Source organism: Zonotrichia leucophrys, chromosome 4A (assembly GCF_028769735.1).
Source record: "Zonotrichia leucophrys gambelii isolate GWCS_2022_RI chromosome 4A, RI_Zleu_2.0, whole genome shotgun sequence".
In the NCBI taxonomy this organism is placed as follows: Eukaryota; Metazoa; Chordata; class Aves; order Passeriformes; family Passerellidae; genus Zonotrichia; species Zonotrichia leucophrys.
Window position 1 is genome coordinate 4,518,886 of NC_088174.1, and position 7,032 is coordinate 4,525,917.

General features: G+C 60.8%; 1 protein-coding gene across 4 annotated transcripts in view; it reads right to left on the bottom strand.

Moving 5' to 3' along the window:
- NLGN3 (neuroligin 3) overlaps positions 1–5,732 on the bottom strand; it is a 40,556-nt gene extending 34,824 nt beyond the window's left edge. For 3 of the 4 annotated variants that reach the window (XM_064713181.1, XM_064713180.1, XM_064713178.1), the window contains exon 1: positions 4,895–4,990. The gene's annotated coding sequence lies outside the window, so the exon portion shown is untranslated. Of the gene's footprint in view, positions 1–4,894; positions 4,991–5,709 lie in introns of those variants that run through there. The other variant, XM_064713179.1, reaches the window with a different exon arrangement.
- Between the last annotated feature and the right edge of the window lie 1,300 nt (positions 5,733–7,032).

Sequence of the window (7,032 nt, forward strand, 5' to 3'; positions counted from 1 at the left end):
GTGGGCATGCATCTACCACCCTGTGCCAACAGAACTGGGTGGGGATAATCCCATCCTTCTTCACAAAGCCCAGTGCTCCCTCCTAGCTCCACACTCTCTGGGGGCAGAATGTCATGAAAATAACAGAGCAGACCAAAAGCCCACCTTGCTCTGTGCACTTGCAAGCAGCCAGAAGCACAAGCAGTTCACAGCTCAGCAGCTGCCCAAGCCATAGGTGGATCTCAGTGTATTTATTAGTTCTGAGGGAACCTCTTGTCCTTCTTGATATCATCCCATTTCTCCTGAAACTAATGCAAGCTTTTGCTCTTCATGACACCTTCTCCTGAGGACTTTTGTGATTTGATAACACATCTGCAAGAGGCAATGCCTCTCCTCCTGTTTGGCACCTCCTGAGAGCTTAATTTGATGTGACCTTGTACTTGTATGAAAATAAACAATGCACAGTTAACCTCTATCGCTTCTCTCCCGGCCTCCTGTAGACACATCTTATCCATCTTCTGTTGTTTCCTTTCCAGCCTGAAGAACCCTGCCTTATTTAGCCATTTTTTTTGCAGAGAGGCCACCAGACCTCTGACCAGCTCTGCTGCAACTTCCAGGCATTTGACTCCACAATGATCTCAACACCCACACATCTCTCCCGAGCTCCCCTGTGGGCAGCTCTAGAGACAGAGACACAGAGCAACCCCTGTCCCTTCCCCTCCATCACTGTCCCACGAGTCCTCAGGTTGCTCAGTGGTGCCTGGAGTTATGTGAAGGCAGAAAAAAGACACGAAGGCAGTTGGGCTCACACATTCACCTCCACAGCTCCTGCAGCACTGGAGGCCAGCACTGGACATGGACAGGAACACCTCCCCAGTGAGTGCCACAGACATTTTGGCCACGTTACACACTTGGGAGCCTTCTCCCACTCCTTTAGAGCAGCACCAATGCTGAATGAAGGCCAAGTCCCTGCAGCCCCTGATCATCAAAAGGGCATTCCCAGCAGTCCCCTCCCCAAGCCCATCTCAGAAGCCTCCTGACCAAGCTTTTCCCAGCCATCCTTGCCCTGAGCAGCCCAGGCCCAGACCCAAACAAGGCTCATGCACTGTACAAGCCCTGTAACATGCTCTCTCTGCAACCTTTCCCAAACTTTGCCACCTGTTCTGCTGGCACGGCCAGAGCATCTGGCCACCAGGCAAAGTTTCAACTCTGCTTGCCAGGCACCTTACAGGATATGCTTGCACTGAGGTGCAGCTTGAAAATAACAGATGTTACTCCTCTCTTCTGCATTTTGCAGTGTCAGGAACCAGACTTCTGTACCAACAACCCTCTGAGCTCCTTGCCAAGGTGGTCTCACCCCAAACAGCACTCCCAGCACAAAATCCTGCCCACAGACAGCCCCTGCCACGTGCTGTCCCTGCAGCCAGGCAGACAACACGGCAAAAGGAATGCACTGCAGGAGCACAGCTTCCACACACAACTTCAAGACTTAGCAGGAGCACAGGTTTCACCATGGACTGCAATGCCACATGACTACTGAGCCCAGACAAGCCTCCAAACTGCACATCACCTCCCAGCCAGGGAAAACTTCCAGGAGCTACACAAACCAGACAGGACCCGGCAGCTGCAGCCAGAAGCACCCATGTCTGTGCACTGCTCCCTCTTCATCCCCATTTCCTCTCAGTCAGACTCGCTCCAGGGTCTGAATGATGTGGGTTCAAACTGGCAGCTCTGGCAATTGCAGGACCATTTATTCATTCCCCTCACACCCACAGCAGAATCCTGCTGAGGCCAGCAGCACACAGTGCTGGTCACAGCCTGCTCCCTGCCCCCAGCTCTGGGGAGTACCACGCTAGGAGACCACCAGAGCACTCAGCCCCCCATCCAGCACCACCCAGCTCAGAGCCAGCTCTCCCTGAGTGCCCTGGTACCAGGATCCAGCCTGAATCCAGCCTGCCTCCTGCTGCTGAGGTGAACTGTGCTGCCTGTGACCACCTCCCCTCCACAACGCCCTTGGCTGCCTTTCAAAGCACTGTCAGTGGCAGCCAATAACCACAGACCACCAGCAGAGCAATCCTGTCTGGGATCCACGGGGAGCCGGCAGTTCCAAGGACAGAGCCAAGGACCCTGCCCCATCCCTCTGCACTCGGTGCACAGCCCCAGGGTGGCTGACACACAGCCCCTCTCTGCTCTGAGATCCCACTGGCTCCTCTGCAGCTCCACAACTTGTTGCACAGGCACACGCTCCATGTCCCCATCCCTGCCACTGCCCACCATCCTTCCACCCTGCTACTGTTACTGCATCCCTCCAGCTGCCCCCAGGGCAGCAGGGACACCTCCACACTGCCCTGGCTGAGGCCACAGTAGCTCCTGGACAGCCAAGAGAGCTTCCTTCTCCCCTGCCTGCTGCAAAGAAATACCTTCTAGAAGGAAGGATGCAGGAAGATGGCAGCAAATTGCCTGGGAAGCAGCAGACTCGCTGTGGCTGGGGGGTTTAGGAGCTGGCTGAGCTGATGCTGTTTGGGAATTGCTTAGGTGGAGCTTACAGACTTGATGACCTCAAGGTCCCTTTCTTATCAGCTGTCCTAAAATACCTCCTCCCTTGACACAAAGGCAACGTGGACCTGCCAGAGGATTTTGGCAGTCACCATCTCCTTGCTTTTGCACGCGGACGTGATCCTGATCAAAAGACACCTGGAACAAATCCCCGTCTGTGCTGGATGTGAGCACCCAGAGCAGCCTCCACAGAGCGCCAGGACAGACACAGCCACCACATCTGGAGCCTCAGCACAGTGCCCTGCCAATTCTCACGCTGCCTCCTGAGGCTTTGGCAGGGCCCTGTCCCCGGGCAGCTGCTCAGGAGCTGCACTCATGGTTCCCTGGTTCTGGCTGCCCTCACCACCCTGCTCTCGAGCACCTTCCCTCCAGCCCTTTGGGACAAAAGCCTCTACACGGGCTCTGGAAAAGAAACAGCCCCAGATGAAAAGGGCAGGGCAACCCCTTTGGCACGGGCTCAATCCTCCTCTCTGACAAGGCTGCCCTAGATGCTCGCTGCTGTTGAGAGAGGGCAGTTGGAGGCTGTGCAAGGCAGCACCAAGCAGACCCTGCCAAGACGGGCTCTGCAGCTCCCATTCCCTCAGCACAGAGCTGTGCAGGGCCTCACACCCCTGTCCAAGGGCTGCCCTGCACCTTGGCAGCTTCTGCTGGTGCTCGGGAGGTTGGGAGCTGCGTGTTTGCAGGTGTCCAACCAAACTCCACATCCCGACTGCACACGTAACCATGGCAACTGCACATGCGAGTGGCAAAGCCTCGAGCCCGGCTAACTGCAAATGCAAATGAAGCAAACACATGCACAGTGCTAAAAGTGTGACCTCTAAATGTCAGCCTTTAACCATTTTGCAGACACCAGCTCTGGTGGCGGCCACCTGCAGCCTGCAGAGCAGGCAGAGCTCTGGTTCCAGCGGGGAGCTCTGGGTGCCCAGCCCTGCAGCAGGTGCTGCCATGGGTGCTGGGGTGGACGTCTGGCACGGGCATTTCCCAGAGCTGAGAGTCACTCCTGCCTTGTCAAGCAGCAGCTCCCTCTCTGAGGACACATCCACTCCTTACCCAGCTGGCAGATGCTCCCAGTTCCACAGAGGAGCCTGGTTTGCTGAGGAAGGAAGGTCCCAGCAGGCTGACACAAAGCATGGCCAGCACAGGGGCTTGTGGGGAGCTGGCTCTGCCATCACCTGGGGCTGAGCCAGCAGCAGCATCAGATGAGGCACTCTCAAAGGATGGAAGGAAAATCCCAGCCTTTCAGGGATGTCATGTCAGAGCCACCTCCCTAAGGGAGGTCTGTGGCCTTGGGAAAGGCTGCTGGCTGAGGCATAAGGAGGTGTCACCATTTGGGAGAGTGTGGTCCACAAACTGACTGGCTGGACAAAGGTTTCAGGTCCCTCACCATTTCTCTCCCTTGCTGCTGACAGCACTGGATGCAGACAGACCCCAGAAGTGACCAGCACCCACCACCCTGTCCTGCTCCGTGGCTTTGAGCACGAGGGAGTCAAGCTCAGGTGAGCGGTGCCAACTCCAGCCACAGCCCCTGCACCCAGCACCCCGCTCAGGGACGGGTGGGTGAATGGATGGATGGACATCTGGGCTGCTGCCCCGCTCAGGGATGAGTATGGCCAGCTGTTTGACAGCAAGCCTGCCTCCAGTGAGGTCCCTGGCCCAAGAGGGAAACAGGGAATGTCCTTTCACTCCAGGAGCCCAATGGCTAATGTCATTCCTAATGCTATGCCAAATAAACTGAGCCAAGGGGATCTCCTGCCTGCCCTTGACCTAGGGATGCTCACACCAGCAGCCTCATGCCTGTCAGCACCAGGAGCATCCTTGCACCCCAAATAACCCACCCGCAGTACCCACAGCGCACCACGGACACCCCAGAGCCCCGGGGAGGATCCCAATTCCCTGGAGCGAGGCGCTCCAGCCCGGCGAGCCGCGCTGCCCGCTCGGTGCCGGGAGTGCCGAGCCGGGCCGAGCGGTGCCCGGCGGATGCGGGGCGGGGGCCGGGATGCGGGCCGCGCAGCTGAGGCGGGCGCACAATCCCCCTTTCAGCACGTCGCCATGGCAACCCGCCGGCTCGCCGCGGCCGCTCATCCGGCCCCGTTAACCCTCGCCGTTACCGCCGCCGCCGAGCTCGGCCCCACCCGTTAACCCCTGCCCCGCCGCGCCCCGCTCCGACGCCCGGCTCCGGGACCGCGACCCGAACCGGGACCACCCCGCGTCCCGAGAGCCCCGCGGCCAGAGCGGCGGCCGCCCCCAGCCCCGCGCCTCGGGGCCGGTCCGGTCCCGTCCGGCCGCCCTCCCCATCGCGAGCGGCCGCGGGCCGTGCCGTGCCGGTCCGTGCGGGGCGGGGCGGGGCGGGCGCACTCACCGTCGGGGGCGGCGGCGCGGCTGGGCCATGCCGGTGGCGGCGGCGGCTGCCCCGCGCTCCGCTCAGTCCGGCCCGACCCCGCACCGGGAGCGCGCGGCGCGTGCACGGCGGAGGCGGGCTGGGGAGGGGCCGCTCCGCTGCACCCCTTCATTGCCGCCGCGCTGCTCGGCACCGCCGCCCGAAACCGGCACCGGCACCGCGACCGCCCCGATCGGACATCCCGCGGCCCCGCCGGCCGGGCCCGGTACCGCACGGCCCGGCACCCGCACCGCCCCGGTCCCCGCGCCGAGGGGGTGCCGCGCCCGCCGAGCGCCGCGCAGTCCCGTACCGCGCCCTCCGGGTGCCGGCAGCGGCCGTACCTGCACCCCGGTGTCCCCCAGGCCCCCCAGACCTGCCCTGCTCGCGGCACCGGCACCGCCCTGCCATCGGCCCTGGGCGGAGGGGGTGACCCCCGCATTCCCGACCGGGGCACCCCGCACGGCCCCAATGAACGATCCCGTCTGTGGGGGCATCCCGGCACGGCCCCGGGCATCCTGCGCTGTCCTGTGCACACAGAACCCTGCCCCACTGCAGCCTGTGCGTGCCCCAGCCACGCTGCCAGGGTCCCTCTGCACCCCGGGGGTGCTGCCCCGGCACTCCCCACGGCAGCCGGAGCACCCTCCAGCCCCGGCACATTCCCCACAGCCGGGGGAGCGGTCCCCGCCTCTCGCACTGCCCCGCAGTGCCCAGCGGGTCTGGGGAGCATTCAGCAGGTGCTCGGTGTGGGTGCCCCATCCCAGCCTCAGCCTGGGGCCCGGCCCAGCCCTGCCACGCACCGGGCTCCAGTCTCAGCAGCCACGCAAAGGCTCCCAGCAGCACCGCGCAGCGAGACCCAGCACCTCTGTCATTCCCCTCCCTGCATAGGGGTATTTTCTCCTCCCACTCATGGCCTCCTGGCAGGAGCCGCCTCTCCTACAGCCCGCCGCTGCCCATAGCAATGTTTCAGTCTTGCCTGATGGGATTACAGAAATCATTTGAAGCAGGGCATGGATTTGGGTCTTGATGGATGTATCTGATTGCTGCCTCCCTCTGCCATTGCCAAGGTAGCATCAGCTGCGATGCCTCCACAGAGCAGGCACCGTTTCCTGTTTAAGATGTTTGCATGGCAGAATCTGAAGGGCAGCAATTAATTTCAACTCTCCCACACACCTCTGCCACCTGCACTTAATCTGTGAATGTGCAGTGGCAGAGAGATCCCTGCACCCCAGTGCAGGCTGGGCTTCACCTGCCCCAGCTGCTGCTGCAGAGCAGGGCAGAGCTTTCCTGCTTCTCCTGCCCTGCTACCTCTCCCAGGGACTGCTTATGGGTGGTCAGGAGCTTGACTGATTTTATTGCTGGCCTGTTACACACAGGATGTATATAGGGCATACCAATATAGCTCACCCTATTTCATATATATATATATATATATATATATATATATATAATGCATAGAGGGTGAGCTGCAAGCTGCCACCCACTATGCCGTTGAACAGGCAACACTGCCTGGGATGGCTGCACAACCCTGCCCTGTGCTTACCAGGGCTCATCGGCTCTGAGCAGCATCTTGAATGGGGCCCTGGATCGCTGCTGAGCTGCCCTGCAGCAGGTAGGGTATCAGGCATAGCTCACTGTGTCCTGCTCCCCAGCAAAACCAGTCCAGGATGGGGTGATGGAGCACGGCTGCAGTGGTGCCTGCAGGAGTGCTGGGTACTCACACAGCTGCTCCACGCCCAGCTTCAGTTGCTTGACTGAGCAGTGATTGATTTTCTTGCACAACACCAGTTCTGACAGTGCCTGACAAGCCACCTTTGCCCAGGCTATGGTCCGTGGGGACCCTCCATGCCAGGCTGCTGGGTGGGTGTGAAGGGCAGAGCCTCTTCAGCCCATCCATCCCCCACAATGCATCAAGATTTGTTTCAATCTCGGGTTTCTCCTCAGCTGCTGGGCGCAGCCCGTGTGGCATCGCCCTGAGGGAGCCCAGCATCAAGCAGGCACACCCCGCACCGCGCCCTCCCTGCTCTGGTGGCCGCAGCAGGGCAGCTGTGCACGCTGCTCAATGGGCAGCGTGTATGAAAATGCCCCCGGTTGCCTCTGGCTCTGTCACAAGCAGCATTTAG